We start from the raw sequence: 18,264 nt of genomic DNA on the forward strand, positions 1-18,264 counted from the left end.
AGTTTAACCTCTATATTGAGCAAATACAAATGCCAGCATAATAAAAGTGAAATGCCCAGACTTCACATATAATTATTTTTGTTTGCCAACAATGTGTTCAAACAAAACTCCTGGAATTTATTTTCCAGTAAATGCCCACTGACGGGTCTTCATGTTAGCAAAATCACTTATGAGATCTTTAAAGTCCAATCCTTTGGCTAATTGGCTTTCAATAGAAAGAAGAGCTAGGGTGTTCAGTCTATCCTGGGACATTGTTGATCTCAAATAATTTTTCACCAGTTTCAGTTTGCTAAAAGCCCGTTCACCCCCAGCAACAGTCACAGGTAGTGTGCAAAATATCCTCAGTCCCATACAAACTTCTCCAAAAATGCTCTGTAATTGCATCCTGTATGGCATTAAGCAGCTCAAGAGGAGACCAAATGTGTGGAAATGTGGCACCATATATTGTTCTCAGGTGTAGCATCTCATTCTCAAATTCAGCTGTGAGATCCTTGTAATGTTTTCTCATCAGTGCCTGGCATGATATCTTCATCTGCTCTTCAGTCATGTCTGTCATGGTTCATGATGTTAAGCTTTGCTGATATATATTGATATATTAAATACATATGACATGAAATAAACCAGGTTCTCTCTGTGAATGTAATGTACTCTAAATTTTATAATCCCTGCATTATTAGCCAAATTATAAGTTTGTCCGTTTTCAAGATCAAATATAAAGAAATTTAAAATAGACTTAAATATCTAACCAAGTCAATAACAATCCTCTAACACCAGTGTCATCAAGCTATACGAAAAACAGTGGCAGCTTCACGTTCCTGAGATTACCACGAATCCATCGATACCAAGTTTGTCCTGGTCCATGACTGGGATGGAGCTGAAATATCCACACAGAGTGAACCTGTTTTTACTGCGAGGTCCGCGAATTAATTGGCGGCGGCCGCCCGCGATAATAATTCTGATTAATATATATATTTATATTAATTAGTGTTTTCACTGATAACACTACATAATTTATATTTGATCTTGATGGTGAAACTAAAGACGTTTAACACTGAACACCTAACATGAATGCAGCTTCTGAGAGCTAGCTAATATCAGCTAAAACTGTGTTCTGCTGCTGCTCACCGTCCTTCTACTTGCTTCTGTTCAATTAACTTTTCCTCCTTCTTTTCTTTTCTTTTCTTTTCTGGAAGCCAGATTTCCCTTTCTTGGGAAAAGACATGACTGACTCTCCTGCCTCCAGCTCTGGCTGTCGGCATCTGCGATGTCTTATAGCTGTACATGCAGCCGTGCAGCCCCTGGCCGCAGGTGTGGACTAAACCACTTTGCACATTTTTAAGGGGTGATAGATGCCTCAGAGATTATTCAGTTATTATTTTTAAGGCGAAATTCTGTTTCTTAACCTCTTTATCCAGGTAAAGGGAAGTTTATTAAGACATTAAGTACGTTGGGGGGAAAAAACAACAACAATAAAACATTTTTATTCAAAGCTGTCTCAGGGCCCCTCCCTGCAGTGGGCCCTGGGTAAACGGTACCCTTTCCCCCCCCCCCAGTCCGACGCCCCTGGTCTGGAGCCCCACGTCAGGCTGAACACCAAACATGTGCCCCTGTACCTTAATTAAATGGTGCGTCCCGTTTTTAATCAATGGGAGTTTGACCCATATGTCCACGTTTTCTTGAACGTAGCCTGATTTTGTACGAAGACACAGATGGTTGGACAGATTTATTAGGGTTCAGCCCCTCCCCCCGCTGCCTCGGCTCTAACGCAACTGGTCAGCAGGCAGGAGTGAGAAGATAGATTCAGCAGGACCATTGTCCTGTCAGAGCTTCTTACCCGGTGTCAGCTCTGTTCTATTAAACATGTGGCTGCTCATTTATCATCAGACATCCCATAAGTCTCTTGACCTCCTAGTAATTAAGATGTGATTTGTTTATTAAAATGCATTAAAGCCAGAGGCGTGAGCTCTGGTTTGCCATCATGATGAATGACATCACAACAGCAGCTTTTTAGTGCTAGATCTCTCTTCTCGTTGCTCTGCTGAGTTCTGTTTTCACCGGTAAATGTTCCCAAGAGTCACAAAGTCTGTTCAGGAAACACTTCCTGCTGCCAGACGTGAGGCGCTAGATGGCACTGGTGCTCTTTCCCCCTCCTTACACAGCATTAAAGAGCTGCTGCCTTAAGCTGTGGCGTTCCAGAGCAGCTGTGAACGAGTGAGTGTGACATGAGGACTGACGGGGGTTATTGTTGACATCCAGTCACTCCGAAGATTTCTGTGGAGGCTCACCGCAGCCTGCAGCTTGAGGCCCGACACGTGGGAGTATGATCCATCAACAGCAACATCCTGCCTAAAAATGATGACCCATTTCCTTTACTTGTTTCAATTCCTCCCCCTCCGTCGGCTCTGGATGGCCCGATAATTTAATTTCCTCCGCAGAAGACCGTATCAGAGGTCTGCAGGGACATCCACCAAGTGAGCAAACTCCAATCATCTCAGAGGATCACGTCAGTTCCCACTCAGGCCTTTGATGTTCATAATGAGCGCTACCCTGAGCTTGGCCCTGCAGACGCTGCTGTACACTCCTATAAAGACTCTGTGGGTGTCTGGGAGGAGGGGGCTTTTCATTAAAGATGAAAGAGAGACGAGTCTTCGTGACAGCCATGGCAGTGTTTGCACGGAGAAACGTGCCTTTGACCCCTGGTGGTTTGTGAGTACCTGCAGGCTGATCTCCCAGCATGGCTGCTCTTCCTGGGCCGTGTCGTTACAGAGAGAAGCTCCATCCTGAAGCGTGCTGAAAGGAAGTTATAAAAGACGATTTAAGGTTTTCATTCATCTGTTGGGACGTAGCCGAGTCCTGTAGTCAAAGATGAAACATGCACACCATGAAGAGAGGATCCAGCACACTAACGGTGCCGCATGCTGAGAAGTTTGTCTCAGGAGCTTCTTCTCCGGGTGCTGAAGTCAAAACATGAAATGTTTATGAACATTAAACTGAATTCACTCTGGTTGCTGGTGCTGGAGGGTTAGGGTTTGCTACAACAGGTAAACCTTTCAGGAAACGCCCTCAAAAGAAACTAAATGTGAATAAATGATATTGATCTGACGAAGAATGCCTTGCCAAGCTCTGACACCGGTCATACAGGGATCTAACAGCCCGTATCGGAGGGCCTGGTACCCCATACTCCCGGAGTACCCCCCAAAGGGCCCCCGAGGGACGCAGTCAAACGCCTTCTCCAAATCCACAAAACACATGTAGAGTGGTTGGGCAAATTCCCACGCACCCTCCAGGATCCCCCTAATGGTATAGAGCTGGTCCAGTGTTCCATGGCCAGGACGAAAACCACATTGTTACTCCTTTAAAAAAAGAAGGTAATTAGGGACAGGAAGTTGGCTCCCTGGTTTAATACTCATTAACAAGCCTTAAAACAAAACTCTAGGAAATTGGAGAGAACATGGCGCTCTACGCATCATGAGGAGGCCTACCTATCCTGGAAAAATAGTCTTGTGCTTTATAAAAATAAGCTTCGACAAACTAGAACCGCTTATTTCTCAGCGTTAATTGAGGAGAATAAGCATAATCCTAAATTTCTTTTCAGTACAGTTGCTAAACTTACACAGAATCATAGCTCTGAGCCATCTATTCCCTTAGCCCTCAGCAGCAATGACTTCATGGGATTTTTTATAAGTAAAATTAATTCTATTAGAAACAAAATCTTTAGCATCCTGCCTAATGGTAAGTCACAGGCTCAGTAAGTGAGGCAGCATCAGAGGTGACTGTAGAACCTCATGTGTGCTTGAACCGTTTTGATCCAGTTGAGCTTTCAGAGTTATCAAAAATATTAGCTTTATCTAAACCTTCAACTTGCATTTTGGATCCAATCCCAACCAAATTATTTAAAGATGCATTTCCTTTGGTTACTGCCCCCATTCTAGATATAATCAATCTATCCTTAGTAAATGGATATGTACCACAGGATTTTAAGGTTGCTGTAATCAAATCTTCACTTAAGAAGCCTTCTCTGGATCCAGATGACCCAATGACTTATAGACCAATATCTAACCTTCCATTTTTATCCAAAGTCCTGGAGAAAATAGTGGCCATCCAAGTATGTGAGCATTTAAACACTAATGCTCTGTTTGAGGAATTTCAGTCTGGTTTTAGAGAGTATCACAGCACTGAAACTGCATTAGTGAGAGTTACAAATGATATTCTCATGGACTCAGATAAGAATCTTGTGTCTGTTCTAGTCTTGTTAGATCTCAGTGCTGCCTTTGACACAGTTGATCACAATGTTCTTTTAGAAAGGCTTGAACATGTTGTAGGGATCAAAGGAACAGCACTTGGCTGGTTTAAATCCTACCTGTCTGACAGATTTCATTTTGTAAATGTGCATGACAAATCGTCTTCATACTCCAGGGTTACTTGTGGAGTACCACAGGGTTCAGTGCTTGGACCAATTATTTTTATATGCTCCCAATTGGTAAAATCATTAGACTGCATGGGATAAACTTCCACTGTTATGCTGACGATACTCAGTTATATTTATCCATTAACCCTGATGAACCTAATCGGTGGGGTACATTACAGGCTTGTCTAGAGGACATAAAAAATTGGATGACTCTAAACTTTTTGCTTTTAAATCAAGACAAGATGGAAGTTCTCATCTTTGGACCAGAAATCCAGAAAATGAAATTGCTTAGCCAATCACCTGACCTGAATGGCATTACATTAATCTCTGAGAACAAAGTAAGGAACCTTGGTGTTATCTTTGACCAGGACATGTCATTCAAATCCCAGGTTAAACAGGTTTGTAGGATTTCCTTTTTCCACCTTCGGAATATTGCTAAGATTAGAAGTATCCTTTCCAGGAGTGATGCTGAAAAACTAGTTCATGCATTCATTACATCAAGACTGGATTACTGTAATTCATTACTCTCAGGAAGTCCACAGAGTGTAGTTAAACGTCTTCAGCTTGTCCAAAATGCTGCAGCTAGAGTTCTGATGAGAATTTAAAAGAGAGATCATATCTCTCCTGTCTTAGCTTCCCTACATTGGCTACCTGTTAAATTCAGAATAGATTTTAAGATCCTTCTTCTCACATATAAAGCTCTTAATAATCAAGCTCCATCATACATCAGTGATTTGATTGTTCCATACGTTCCTAACCGAGAACTTTGCTCTCAGACTGCAGGTTTACTGGTGGTTCCCAGAATATCTAAAATTAGGATGGGAGGCAGATCTTTTAGTTATCAGGCTCCTCTCCTGTGGAACCAGCTCCCAGCTTTAGTCCGTGAGGCAGACACCTTGTCTACTTTTAAGACTAGGCTTAAAACATTTTTATTTGATAGGGCCTATGGTTAAAATCTGATGTTAGCCTAAATCTGGACAAGTGGGGGAGTAGAGGGAGGTGGAGTGTACAGTCGGTAACGACGGCTCTCTCTTGCCCTGCCTCCAACACGCCTACATCTAAATAGCCTATATTATCCAGAGTTATTTCTGTAGTTATGCTGCTATAGGCTTAGACTGCTGGAGGATACACTGACCACTTTTCACACTCTACTACTTTCTTCTACAATCTGCTCTATTATTTTCTGCAATTTCAGAAGTGTTTTTCTCCCCAGAAGAAGCTGCAATGATGTTCTGCTGAGCAGGGTGGCCTCATGGAGGGGGCCATCATCTAGCACACTGCTGCTAACCACTTGAACATTCTCCCTCTCCTGATAATAACATTTTGCTTTCCTTGACGTTGGATGTGCTACTGCTAGTTTACCCATTTAATTATAGATTCACTAGGATAAATACAATAAAGTTTATCTCTCACCAAATAGAATATTTACTAAGAAATCACAATATAACCATAAACACATTACTTTGTCTTTGTGTGTGTGTGTGTGTGTGTGTGTGTGTGTGTGTGTGTGTGTGTGTGTGTGTGTGTGTGTGTGTGTGTGTGTGTGTGTGTGTGTGTGTGCCTGCTCCGTCTTCTCCATCCCCAGTGAGTCGTGGAGGATGGCTGCTTATACTGAGCCTGGATTCTCTGGAGGTTTCTTCCTGTTAAAAGGGAGTTTTCCTCTCCACTGTTGCTTTATGCTTGCTTAGTATGAGGATTGCTTGATGCAATTTTCTGGGTTCCTTATATAGGAAACATTATTTCTGACTGGCTTAATGAACTGACCTGAATTGGAATGTTTATTATGTGAAGTGCCTTGAGACGACTTTTGTCGTGATTTGGCGCTATATAAATAAAATTGAATTGAATTAAATTGAATCCTGAATCTGAGGTTCATCAATCCGACGGACCCTCCTCTCCAGAACCCCTGAATAGACCTTACCAGGAAGACACAGGAGTGTGATCCCCCTGTAGTTGAAACAGACCCTGCGGTCCCCCTTTTTAAATAAGGGGACCACCACCCCGGTCTGCCAGTCCAGTGGGACTGCCCCCGATGTCCACGCGATATTGCAGAGCGGCTTCAGCCAACACAGCCTCACAACATCCAGAGCCTTAAGAAAATCCGGGCGGATCTCATCCACCCCTGGAGCCTTGCCACAGAGGAGCTTTTTAACCACCTCAGTGACCTCAGCACCAGAGATTTGAGAGGCCAACCCAAAGTCCCCAGACGATCCTGCGACCACAGCTCCGGTCGGCCGCCTCAACAATGGAGGTACGGAACAGGATCCATTCAGACTCACTGTCCCCCGCCTCCCCCGGAACATTTTGGAAGTTCTGTCAGAGGTGGGAATTGAAGCTCCTTCTGACAGGAGACTCTGCCAGACATTCCCAGCAGACCCTCGCGATACGTTTGGGCCTGCCTGGTCTGACTGGCATCCTCCCCCACCATCTGAGCCAACTCACCACCAGGTAGTGGTCAGTTGACAGCTCTGCCCCTCTCTTCACCCGAGTGTCCAAGACATGCGACTGCAGGTCAGATGAAACAACAACAAAGTCGATCATCAAGCTGCGGCCTAAGGTATCCCGGTGCCAAGAGCACATATGGACACCTTTATGTCTGAACATGGTGTTCATTATGGACAATCCATGGCTGGCACTGAAGTCCAATAACAAAAAAAGTCCCCCAGCAGAACGAGGGAGTCACCGGAAGGAGCGCTCTCCAGCACCCCCTCAAAGGTCTCCAAAAAGGGTGGGTAGTCTGAACTGTAGTTTTGGTGCATAAGCACAGACCACAGTCAGAACCTGTCCCCCCACACGTAGGCGGAGGGAGGCTACCCTCTCATTCACTGGGGTAAACCCCAAAGTACAGGCACCAAGATGGGGGCAACTATTATTTATTATCATTGTCATTAAATTTAAGTTGGACAGATGACTTGATTATGACTTGAAAATTCAAAGTTAAAGACTTGGACTTGACTTGGACTTCCACATTACTGACTTTGGACTCGTGACTTACTTGTGACTTGCATAGCAGTGACTTGGTCACACCGCTGTCCACAACCATCCTAAAGAGTCCAGACTTTGTAGAGGAGCAGGAAGGTGTGGACTCAAACATCTCTTTGTGAAACCAATCTCAGTTAAGACAGGCAGTTTTATTTTTGCCCAGAGCTCATACGGAACCACCCAGGTCTTCACACGTTTGCAGCTTTCAGTGGTAGCTACTACTATCAATAAATCAGCATTGGAGCTTCACTAGAAACCTCTCATCGATCTGAAGGTAAAACTCAAGAACTTTCCATGTTTTCTCTACAGAAAATGTAGCAAACAACATTTTTAATAAAAAAAAAAACAACTGAATTATGTAAATTAGAATTAAACAATCGCAGCAGCAATGACACATTTCTCAAGAGGTCACAGAGAAAATAGTTTTTAAGTTGTTTTACTTGTTTTCTCATATTAATGAAAGATTGATATTGGTCCCTTTTTTCTGGAAAGGAGGAAAGTAGTGTATAAAAAAACCTACATCTTGTAATGACGTGGGTCACTAGGGGGCGCTATTGTCATATGGATATTGTGCACAGAGGTATGAAGCTCAGCAGACAAGACATCTGAACCCAAACAGTATCATCTCAGCCTCTGCTTATGAGCTGCATGAGCACACAGCTGACGCTCAGCCATGACAGGTAGAGCTACAACCCAGATGTTTAATTTCAGCCTTCATCAGTAACTGACTGCTGATGGTTCCTGAAGTGTCAGAAAACAGGCTCATGTGGTCTCACTGGGAGCTCAGTAAAAACATTAATAATACATTTCTGTGTTCTGTCCGACGATGGGTGGGGTGCTGCTCCCCCAGATGAAAGTCCGCTCACCAGAGCGGACAGATGTGCTGCAGAACTTTGGTGATGCTGAACCAACTGTCAGATTAGTTAACACGTCAGAAATCCGACAGCTCCAACCTTAATTTTTCTGCCAAATCTAGAGCTGGGGTTGTTTTCCCTTCTCTGTCTCGATAATGGTGATGCTGCCATGCTTGCCTCATCTGATTAGTCTTCCTTTTGGACAAAATCACACATTTAATGTCAAACAGCCATCTTAAAGGCCCCTTTTAGAGACCAAGTTCCCTTGTTCTTTCAACACATCTGCAGTGGTTTCTAATACTAAATGAATGCCTTGTGCATTGCTCCCTATGGGAAAATGCTCTGGCACTCCTGTTCCAGCAGGTGAAGGCGAGCCGAAGGAGAGGGGGGCAGAAAACAGCAGGATTTGGAGTCTTATTTCCCCATATTTGGACATCTCACGTCTGATTGGCTAACAGCAACACAACTTTAGCCCTTTTTACAAAGACGCGCTGTGCTGAGGGGGAGGTGTCATGACGAAGTTACTTAATTGAAACTGAAAGTAAAAATGGGCCGTAAGTTTTGCTTTTTGAACAAAGTCAGCTGAGACGGCAAACTGGAGCGCTGCAGCGGTCCAGGAGCTTCTCTACGCTACAGCTGGAGGTCATGTCACCAGAGATTGCAAGGGGACAGTGAGGAGAGATGTCTTAAGGAGCAGCTTGTTAAAAAAACGTAACAATTGCGGCTTTGCGCTTGAATTTGGAGAAGACGTTCGACCGCTTCCCTCGGGAGGTCCTGTTGGGGGAATTCCAGGAGTATGGGGTACCAGGCCCTCTGATACGGGCGGTTAGGTCCCTGTATGACCGGTGTCAGAGCTTGGTCCGCATTGCCGGCAGTAAGTCGGGCTCGTTCCCGGTGAGAGTTGGACTCCGCCAAGGCTGCCCTTTGTCACCGATTCTGTTCAAAACTTTTATGGACAGGATTGCTAGCCAAGGTGTGGAGGGGATGTGTTTTGGTGGCCTGGGGATCGGGTCTCTGCTTTTTGCAGATGATGTGGTCCTGTTAGCTTCACCACACAGTGATCGCCAGTTTTTGCTGCAGCGATTTGCAGCAGAGTGTGAAGCAGCTTGGATGAGAATCAGCTCCTCTGAATCTGAGACCATGGTCTTGAATCAGAAAAGGGTAGAATGTCTTCTCTGGGTCAGGGATGAGGTTCTGCCCCAAGTGGAGGAGTTTAGGTATTTTGGGGTCGTCTTCATGAGTGAGGGTTAAGGTTGGTGCTGCGTCTTCAGAGATGCGGGCGTTGTACAGATCTGTCATGGTGATGAGAGAGCTGAGCCGGAAGGCAAGGCTCTCAATTTACCGGTTGCTCTACGTTCCTACCTCACCCATGGTCACGAGCTTTGGGTAATGACTGATAAATGCGATCAAGGGTACAAGCAGCTGAAATTATTTTCTCCACAGGGTGTCTGGGCTCTCCCTTATGGATAGGATGTGACGCTCGGTCATCCAGGAGGGGCTCGGAGCAGACCCGCTGCTCCTCCACATCAAGACGATCCAGTTGAGGTGGCTTGGGCATCTCAGAATGCCTCCTGGGCGCCTCCCTGGTGAGGTTTTCTGGGCACGTCCAACTGGGAGGAGGCCTAAAGGAAGACCCAGGACACACTGGAGGAACTATGCCTCTCGGCTGGCCAGGGAACTCCTTGGGATTCTCCCAGAGGAGCTGGCTCCAGTAGCTGGGGAGAGAGAAGTCTGGGCCTCTCGACTTAAGCTGCTGCCCCCACGACCCGACAACAGATAAGCGGCTGAGAATGGATGGATGGATGGATGGATGGACCAATCGCTGCTTCAATCACTATGAAAATCTATGGCATCAGACCCGTGCCACAACCCGTGCACGCGGATTGGGTCCACATCGCGCGTGTGAACGGTACTCGCGAGTGAAAATATACATGGCGAGAGGTCATTTGTGCACTGAGAGGGAGCAAACTGTGTCTGTGAGCGCACAAGGATGTGCACAAGTGACAAACCTGCGTGCACGCGTTGCCAACAAGCACACGGCAGAGGAAAACGTGCACGCTCGGTTCCTGTCTCTGCTCGCTCGGCTGTTAAGGGGTTTTGGCACTCTGGAGGCGTGGCCTGTGGCAGATCTTCTCTGTCCTCGGATTGGTTAGTTTTTCCCGCACTTTACCCTCTACCTCATTGGCCCATTGGCTTCCTGTCGGACCAAAATGATGGGAACTATATCTATATAAAAAATCTGATATTCAGTAGTTGTTGTCATAGCTCAGCTGGGAGAGCAGGTGACTCCCCCAAGAGGAGCCAGGTTTGAGTCCGGGCAAGGAAAATAGAGTAGATGTCATGTTATTTTTTTTCCTAATTCCTGTGATATTATTTTACAGTTGTGACCGTTCAACTGTCATTAAACGTCCGAATGTTTGCTGGGCAGTGTTTTAAAAAGTGCACACAAGCTAGATGGTTTTAACCATATAAAATTATATTTTTTGTGATGCTGGAAAAATACATACTGAAATAAAACTGCTGATTGAAAACTTTATGACTGTGGTTGTACAATATATGACTCACTAATACACTGCAAAGGCCCTTAGAGTGGGGCTTCCAGAGAGAGAGAGAGAGAGAGAGAGAGAGAGAGAGAGAGAGAGAGAGAGAGAGAGAGAGAGAGAGAGAGAGAGAGAGAGAGAGAGAGAGAGAGAGAGAGAGAGAGAGAGAGAGAATTTGTATTCTGTCAAAGTTGTAATGTTACTTCAGCCACTCTTGAGAGGAGACTCCAGGTAAAAATAGACTTGTGGGTGTAGGTATGTTCAAGTTTAAAAAGTTCTTGCCTCATTAATGTATTGTTTATTTTTTTCAGCATTTAATTGACAAATTATCCTTTCAAATAATTAATTGATGAGTTACATAATTGTCCATTTAGAATTGTTGAATGGACTGAGTCAAGTTTGGTGCACTTTATATATTTCAAAACATGTTTTTTTTATTTTAATGATGCATATAAATAATTTAAATGTTAATTTAATGAAATATTTCTATTTTTCCATTACCTCACCCTTGTTTTGACAAAAACGGGACCTTGCTGGATAATATCACGGAGAAACTATTTGTTCACAGTACATGGCTCAGTGAGGATCTGTGAACCAAAGGAGGAGATACTCAGAAATCTGTCTGCAGATTGTTACAACCCAGACTGGAAGTGGTGGGCTGTAATAAGAAAGGAGACCAAACAGAGGAGTGGGGGGTTCAACAACTGATTTATTTAACCAAAGTAAGGATTTACTAAAGCAAGTTAGTGAACAGAAAATGGCCATCTCAAGGTTTTACTCAGATGTCCCTCAGCAGGGTGCAGCACTGTTGAAGGTCATCTGAATGGAAGCTTGATATGCAGCTTCTTTATGAAAGTGTGTAAATATACAGTGTGGTTGCCGTACATATGTTGAGGTTCTCAGACATCATGCTTCTTTGCCCAGGCCTTCACTAGTGGGCTATTTTAAAAGTCGGTAAGGAGAAAAACCACAGCATATAGCTGATTGTTTACAAATGCAAGGAGGGGAATAACAATCAAAAAGCTTGTGTTCTTGGACCAGATGAATGGAGCGCTCCACATGCGCTCAGAGATGTTATGGCTTCTGTTTCTATAACTTTACATGCAGACATTTGAGGTTTGCCAGAAAGGAAAGCTGGCCTGTACACTTTGCAGGGCACAATGTCATCAATGAAGAAACCCCTGTCTACCATGATGACCATCTCTAGTTGTAGCATTTTCATCACACCAGATTCCCAGGTTGGTCGCTGATAGTTCCAGCATGCAGTGCTGAGAAAAAGGTCACTGGCCTATGTGGCACAATCCAAATGAGCCTCTTCAGAGTGCAGTTGAACTTGAGGAAAATATATGACTCTGGAAGAGAGGGGAATATGGCCATTGACACCTCAGATCAGTGCAGTCAAGAATTACTGGTGTTTGGGTAGTCCTGAACGTGTTGTGAAGCCCCCACCATCTCATTGGGTTTTCATTTGTGTTTAATTGTGTTTTTCTTCTGTTGTAGGCAGCTCGTTAAGCAGCCTTGGAGGCACCTGGGCTCAGGGTGTGGTGCTGCCTACAAAACCTACTGTTTTTCTGCTTTAAATGGGTCTCTCCTGTGTGGTGGAGAGTCCTCACTGGCCATTTTCTGTTCACTAACTTGCTTTAGTAAATCCTTACTTTGGTTAAATAAATCAGTTGTTGAACCCCCCACTCCTCTGTTTGGTCTCCTTTCTTATTACAGCCCACCACTTCCAGTCTGGGTTGTAACAATCTGCAGACAGATTTCTGAGTATCTCCTCCTTTGGTATACAGATCCTCACTGAGCCATGTACTGTGAACAAATAGTTTCTCCGTGATATTATCCAGTAAGGTCCCGTTTTTGTCAAAACAAGGGTGAGGTAATGAAAAAATAGAAATATTTCATTAAATTACCATTTAAATTATTTATATGCATCATTAAAATAAAAAAAACATGTTTTGAAATATATAAAGTGCACCAAACTTGACTCAGTCCATTCAACAATTCTAAATGGACAATTATGTAACTCATCAATTAATTATTTGAAAGGATAATTTGTCAATTAAATGCTGAAAAAAAAACAATACATTAATGAGGCAAGAACTTTTTAAACTTGAACATACCTACACCCACAAGTCTATTTTTACCTGGAGTCTCCTCTCAAGAGTGGCTGAAGTAACATTACAACTTTGACAGAATACAAATTCTCTCTCTCTCTCTCTCTCTCTCTCTCTCTCTCTCTCTCTCTCTCTCTCTCTCTCTCTCTCTCTCTCTCTCTCTCTCTCTCTCTCTCTCTCTCTCTCTCTCTGGAAGCCCCACTCTAAGGGCCTTTGCAGTGTATTAGTGACTCATATATTGTACAACCACAGTCATAAAGTTTTCAATCAGTAGTTTTATTTCAGTATGTATTTTTCCAGCATCACAAAAAATATAATTTTATATGGTTAAAACCATCTAGCTTATGTGCACTTTTTAAAACACTGCCCAGCAAACATTAGGACGTTTAATGACCGTTGAACGGTCACAACTGTAAAATAATATCACAGGAATAAATAGCACAACACCTACTCTATTTTCCTTGCCCAGACTCGAACCAGGCTCCTCTGGGGGGAGAGTCACCCGCTCTCCCAGCTGAGCTATGACAACAACTACTGAATATCAGATTTTTTTATATAGATATAGCTCCCATCATTTTGGTCCGACAGGAAGCCAATGGGCCAATGAGGTAGAGGGTAAAGTGCTTAACAGCATTAAAACAACCAAACTAAACTAAACTGAACTGAACTAAACTGAACTAAACTAAACTAAACTAAACTAAACTAAACGGAACTGGCTAACCTAACTTTGTTACGAAGTTATTTTACTGAAGTTACTAAAAGAAATAAAATAGACTTTTTCATGAATTTTGAGGATTAAGCAAGCATGAAATTTGTTTCTATTATCATGATTTATTTGGCTAACTTTTAATATACTTATACTCTCTCATGCTTTAGTGGGTTAAATTACAGGCACCAAAAGGTAGATCCAAAAGAAAGTGCAATAGTACTTGCAGTAAAAGAAACTGGCTGTTTTCTGCTCAGATGTGTTTACCCAGAAGGCTCAGGTCGAGGTTTGGGCTGGTCTCCGTGAACAACACGACATTTCTTCATCCTGAAGAATGAGAGCCTTGTGTGTCCACGGTGAAGCAACCCTGAGTGTGTGTGTGTGTGTGTGTGTGTGTGTGTGTGTGTGTGTGTGTGTGTGTGTGTGTGTGTGTGTGTGGCTTTAACAAGAGAAAACACAAATAGAAACGTTGCCTCTGAATCTCAGTCAGAGTCGGTGCTTTTTGGCATCTTGGGACTCCAGCAGCAGTGGACTTGTCAGCCTCTGGTTTTACTCGTCGGCATTTCTGCATACATCCACAACTGCATCAGGTGAAGCCGATTCCTATCTAACTCTACATTCAAGGATCAAAAACTTGTTTCTGAAGCGCTGAGGAGTTGAACTCAGCTCAACATTCTGCCCTTTGGATCCAGTATCCATTTAAGACCATTTTTCCATGCAGTTTTACTTTAATATAACAATTGTTGTTTTAAAGTGTCAGACTCAAGGACCAGGGTCAGTTTGCAGGATGTTCAAAGCATCAGGAACTTTCTGAGAACTGAACAGAACAGAATTGAGCAAAATCTGTTATTTATCGTCTGCATTTTTCTACTTAGTTTGAAGTCTTTTATATATATATATATATATATATATACGGTATATATATATATATATATATATATATATATATATATATATATATATATATATATATCAGTAATTCAACTTAGACTGAGAGACCATCTAAAGGCTCAGGGACCTTTGCAGGTGTTCTTATGTACCGTGTTCTAGATTCATTACCTGATTTCAGCGTGACACTTTGAGTCTAGAACATTCTAATTGTGAGTCTAGAACATTCTAATTGTGAGATATTTTGAATTTGGGGCGCTCTTGTACTGCTGTTTTTTTTATTGTTTCTTTTTTGTGATAGAAGCTTTATCTTCACTTGGTGCAGAATAGGCAGCGATTTTTATGTTAGAAAAAAACAGTTTCAGTCCAAGATGCATGAAAAAATGAATTTCAATTGGTCACACAAAAATCCTTGTTTGTAGTTGGTGTCTTCAGTAATGAGTGGAAATAGAAGTGCACATTTTTGTTTACAGCCACTCTCACTGAGGTTTACCACAAAGGCTCAGCTTTTTGTTTGATTGTGTTATTTTAGCAACTCAGACATGCTACAGGGTCTGCTTCTGAAAGTCACGCTTGTTTTTTGGAAGTTCTGAATAAAAACTTTCAGAAGTGTGGAAAAGTTTTATTTTTTAACATACAGACGTGGACAAAAAAAGTTGGTATCCTTGGGTCAATGAAAGAAACAAAAAATCACAATAGTCACAGAAATAACTTGAGTCTGACAAAAGTAATAATAAATAAAAATTCTATGAAATTTAACCAGTGGGAGTCAGATGTAGCTTCTCATCTATGCTTCAACATAATTATTTTTAAAAGTAAACTCATGGAACAGGTCTGGACAAAAATGATGGAACCCCTAACTTAAAATTTTGTTGCACAAGCTTTTGAGTCAATCACTGCAATCAAACAATCCTGTATCCGCCAATGAGACTTCTGCACCTCTCAGCAGGTATTTTGGCCCACTCCTCATGAGCAAACTGCTCCGGTTGGGCGCCTATTCCAGACGGCATGTTTCAGCTCCTTCCAAAGATGCTCAATAGGATCGAGGTCAGGGCTCATAGGAGCTGCTTTAAAATAGTCCAATGTTTTCCTCGTAGACATTCTTGGGTGTTTGTAGCTGTGTGTGTTTTGGGTCGTTGTCCTGTTTCTGAGACTGAGACCAAGCTTTCTGACACTGGCCAGCACATTTCTCTCGAGAATCCCTTGACAGTCTTGAGGTTTCATTGTTGCCTGTACAGATTCAAGACACCCTGTTATGTAGCAAAGCAGCCCCAGACCATAACACAGCCTCCTCCATGTTTTACAGTAGGGTCAGTGTTCGTTTCTTGATATGTTTCATTTTTCCATCTGTGAACATAGAGTAGATGTACCTTGGCCAAAAGTTATATTTTTGTCTCATCTGTCCATAGGACATTCTCCCAGAAGCTTTGTAGCTTGTCAGCATATAGTCTGGCATATTCCAGTCTGGCTGTTTTATGATTAGGCTCAAACAAAGATGGATGGTGTGATCTGACACTGATGTTCTTTGAGCTTGAGGTTCACCTTGAATCTCTTTAAAAGTTTTTCAGGGCTCTTTTGCTGCCATTCAGACTATCAGCTGTTTGATTTGTCATTTTCCTCTCGCGGCCATGTCCAGGGAGGTTGGCTACAGTCCCATGGATCTTAAATGTATGAATAATATATGTGCAACTGTAGTCAGAGGAACATCTAGCTGCTCGGATGGTCTTATGGCCTTTACCTTTAACATGCTGGTCTATAATTGTCTTTCTGATCTCCTGAGACAACTCTTTCCTTTGCTTCCTCTGGTCCATGTTGAGTGTGGTACACATCATGTCACCAAACAACACAGTGACTATCTGAAGACAAATACATGCCCAATGACAGATTACAATGTTGTAGACACCTGTGATGCTAATTAGTGGGCACACCTTGAATTAACACGACCCTTTAGTCACATTATTTTCAGTCTTTTCTTACGGTACCATCCTTTTGTCCAGACCTATTCCATGAGTTTATTTGTTTAATAATTCCACTGAAACATGGATGATGAGCAACGTCCGACATTTATTGGTTAAATTTCAAAGAATTTTAATTCGTTATTACTTTTGTCAGATTCAAGTTATTTCTGGGACCATTGCGGGTTTTTCTTCCATTGACCGAAGGATACCAACAATTTTGTCCACGTCTGTAATAACTCTAGCTATAAAATGATTTTATTGTGAACGCATGAGTAAACTATGTGCTCATAACAGCATTTGATAGGTTAATTTAAGTGAAAAGAATAATGGATTCCGCATCATCCAAACACAAGTCCTGATTTATCCTTCATGGTCAGACGTGTATCTCAACCATGACCACTCACACACACAGATATAATCATGATAAAATATCTCATTACTTTTCCTAAAGCTGTGCAGCTCCAGGTCGGATTCACCTGCAGACACGGAGCAGGAGGAAGGAGAGGTGTGGATAGAGAGCTGCCATGTTGGCCTGCCACATCCCCCCCTCCCACACACACACACACACACACACACTTACAGGCTCTGGGAGTCACACGGACACATACAGGGTGTGTTGTTGTTTGAACCATCTGACCAAAGCAGAGCAGGACCACGTTTTGGGAGTTTCTGGTAGCTCACAGTTGTCAGACGGTGGCTGGAGATAATAAGTCTTTTGTTATGAGAGCTCATTCTGCTGAGAGAGTAATCAGGTCAGCACAGAGGCACTCTGTGTACTCCCCTCCCACACACACACACACACACACACACACACACACACACACACACACACACACACACACACACACACACACACACACACACACACACACACACACACACACACACACACACACACACACGCACACACACACACACACCCTGAGGAAGAGCTGATGCTCTCAGCTCAGCACCTCTGTATCACTGTTTTATCATGGGCTGGATTGTCTTCTGCTAGATGCTCTCAAAGAGATGAAAGGATAGAAGGCTTTGCTGGTTTGTAGGAGGGGAGGTGAAATGATGCTCTGTCTTCTGCTTTTATCCGTTTTGTTCATATCTTCAGTCTGAAACTCTGTCAGCAGCTACTGCATCGTAAAAGACTTGGTTAAATAATAACAGAAAAAGGTGACAGAAAGCTGTTTTGTTTGGTTTTCATTTAGATCTGTTCCATTAAACTCTTTCACATCCACCCAGTGTTTGCTAGAAACTGGTGTGGTTGGATTCCCAGTGTGAAAAAGTCAGAGAAGAGGCAGGAATGTTGCATTTTGCTGGTTGACTTCTAAAACAGCTGCTGGTCACCTGAACGTGTCTGCCCGCTGTCTCTGGGTGACATGGCCATGTTTATGAGGTTTTATTGGTATTAAAACAATGTCGTTCATCTCTAACTCAGCTGTGTGTGTTTATTCATAAACACTGGTGCTTCCTCGGCTCAGAATATGGAGCTTCTTCACAAGCCCAGTCTGCTCCTCCACTGGTCTTACTGGGTCAGGCTGGGAGAACGGTTCTGTCCAGACAGCTGCACCACCCGGGGTTACTAAAGGTCAGATTAACACTAAACAGTCTGGTCTAATTTACACAGACAGCTGCACAACCTGCTGCTGCTCAACAGCTGCAACATCTGTCCCCCCCCCCCCCCACACACACACACACTCTCCTCTGTGAGTCACTGCTGTTTTCTCTTTCATCCTCTCATTCCTCCCTCTCTACTTCCTGCTTTCTCTCCAGCATTTCATACAAGCTCACGCCGCTCATCCCCAGCTCTCGTCCCCCATCTG

General features: G+C 43.1%; 1 protein-coding gene across 2 annotated transcripts in view; it reads left to right on the forward strand.

The window, feature by feature from the left end:
* The window catches only part of phldb1b (pleckstrin homology-like domain, family B, member 1b), a 143,278-nt gene that overhangs the window by 1,493 nt on the left and 123,521 nt on the right, over positions 1–18,264 (forward strand). The window contains exon 1 of one of the 2 annotated variants that reach the window (XM_070543373.1): positions 14,096–14,194. The exons of the other annotated variant lie outside the window; for it this stretch is intronic. The gene's annotated coding sequence lies outside the window, so the exon portion shown is untranslated. Of the gene's footprint in view, positions 1–14,095; positions 14,195–18,264 lie in introns of those variants that run through there. 2 annotated transcript variants of the gene reach the window in all.

This window comes from Nothobranchius furzeri, chromosome 13, assembly GCF_043380555.1.
Source record: "Nothobranchius furzeri strain GRZ-AD chromosome 13, NfurGRZ-RIMD1, whole genome shotgun sequence".
In the NCBI taxonomy this organism is placed as follows: domain Eukaryota; kingdom Metazoa; phylum Chordata; class Actinopteri; order Cyprinodontiformes; family Nothobranchiidae; genus Nothobranchius; species Nothobranchius furzeri.